This window comes from Echinops telfairi, unplaced genomic scaffold (assembly GCF_000313985.2).
Source record: "Echinops telfairi isolate 266 unplaced genomic scaffold, ASM31398v2 ScPeMD7_23;HRSCAF=83, whole genome shotgun sequence".
NCBI lineage: Eukaryota > Metazoa > Chordata > Mammalia > Afrosoricida > Tenrecidae > Echinops > Echinops telfairi.
This window is the reverse complement of record NW_022103920.1, coordinates 3,446,027-3,448,170: the sequence shown is the minus strand read 5'-3', so window position 1 is coordinate 3,448,170 and position 2,144 is coordinate 3,446,027. Positions and strand designations below refer to the sequence as shown.

Sequence of the window (2,144 nt, the reverse complement as noted above, 5' to 3'; positions counted from 1 at the left end):
ATCCAGTCCAGGGAGGGACGCCAGAAAGCCTTCTCGACCTGCTCCTCCCACCTCTGTGTGGTTGGACTCTTTTATGGCACAGCCATTATCATGTATGTTGGACCCAGGTATGGGAACCCCAAGGAGCAGAAGAAATATCTCCTTCTGTTCCACAGCCTTCTCAATCCTATGCTCAACCCCCTGATCTACAGCCTGAGGAACAAAGATGTGAAGAACACCTTGAAGAGGCTGCTAGGGGGAAAGGTAGCTTCTAGCACATGATTTGAACGTGAGCTATCAAGTTATTATATCTGAAGATTTCAAACCCAACCCAACATCAGAATTACCTGGAGCACTTAAAACTAGAACTTTCTCTGGCTCCACAATTGGACTAGGGATCCAATAGATGTAGGATTCATTCCAGAAGTCTGTCTTCAACTCTCACCGATAGCAACTTATGGTATCGTTGCTGCATGGGCCAGGACCTGGGAGTCATGGATCTGAAACACATCCAATCTCATTCCTCTCAAAATGGTGTGTTCAAAGCACTAGTCACTCAATCCGGCTTTATTTAAAGTTAATTCTGTCATTCTGTATGTTAGAGAGTGGTGATATAATACATGCCACACCACAGGCAGCCTCTTCAAGTGTTCAAAAACAAAGATGTCCCCGTGAAGACTAAGGTGCTCCTGACCCAAGTCATGGTATCATCAGGTGCCTCCTGTGTGAGTGAAAGCTGGAGAACGAATAAGGGAGACGGAAGAAGAGTGGAGGAAGATGATGGGTAAGTGAAGCTTATTGAGTCTGTCTCAGACTACCAGAAGAACTAACCGGTCTGGCCAGGAAGAATTTACTCAGAACATCCTTACAAGTGACAATGCTGAAACTTTCAATCGTGTCATTTGGACATGCTATCAAGAGACACAATTCCCTGGAGAAGGATATAATATTTGTAAAAATAGTAGGTCAGTGAAAGATAGGGGCCCCTGACACCGTCATTCCAACAACTGGCTCGAGAATGACCACAATGGTGACAGTGGCACGGGACCAGGGGTGCTCCATTCCGTTGCACGTGGAGTCCCTATGACTGGAGCTGATGTAAAGACCCCAGACCGCAGCAACCACGACCGACGCCAGGAGATAAGATGCACAATTCAGACTAGCATGACCAAGCTTGTGAAGAGTCCTTGGGTGAAGGGTTTCCTTCAATTCCAGTTTCCTTTTAAGCCAGTAGTTCCCAAACTTATAGGACCCCATTTTTTTCTACCACGAGATTTATTAACATTAACATGGGCACTTTTGAGCTTAATCTAGCCTTTGCAAGCAGAATGGTGTTTTTGTTTTTGTTTCGCTATGAAGCGAACCTCTGAGAGGTAGTGGTTCTGAACACAAGACCCAAGAGCAGCCAGGGAGAGTCTGCTTCCTGGGGGCACAGAGAGGGTCACTGTCTCTTCTCAACACTGAGCCATCAGGAGTGGGTGGGTCCCACGCTCTTCTGCATCAACATTCCTGGAGGCTCTCAGCGGATGACCTCATCCAATGCCACCCTTTTCTGAATTTTAGATGAAAAGAAATTTGATACTGAACACATTCTCACCTGTTTACTCTTATATGAAATCAGTTTAAGTTTTCTCTCTCAGGCTTTAAAAAATTGAATCTTCCCCAGAAATCTACAGATTTTCAAAGTCTACTTTTCAAAGTTTACGCAGTGTAAACTTTGAAGGGGTGACTCGGTTGGGTTTAGAACAATGAAAAATATGCAGGCTCGATGTGAGAATGTTCACAGGAACAGAAACAAGATCGTTCTGAAGGGTGAAAAAGGAAATGAATCAAGAGTGGGCAGAGGACAGCTGATCCGTGAGAAGCCGGCAGGGAAACAAGAACATGCCAGGGCTGCTCTTCCTCGATTATTCATTCGATGACCAAATCTCAAAATGACGGCTTTCCACAGAAGAATTGCCTGGCCTTCGCTGTACAGAATTTCGTACACAATCTCAGAAGACTATAATCACAAAAGAAACCAGAATTGAGTGAGGTATTATCGCAGTTGCAAAAATTTCCTCTTGAGGGAGAGTGGGTTGGAAAGGGGGAACTGATTACAAGGATCCACATGTGACCTCCTTCCTGGGGGACGGGCAACAGAAAAGTGGGTGAAGGGAGATGTC

General features: G+C 45.3%; 1 pseudogene; it reads left to right on the top strand.

Annotated features, from left to right (window-relative positions):
- Positions 1–2,144, top strand: part of LOC115869223 — a 129,925-nt pseudogene that overhangs the window by 107,881 nt on the left and 19,900 nt on the right.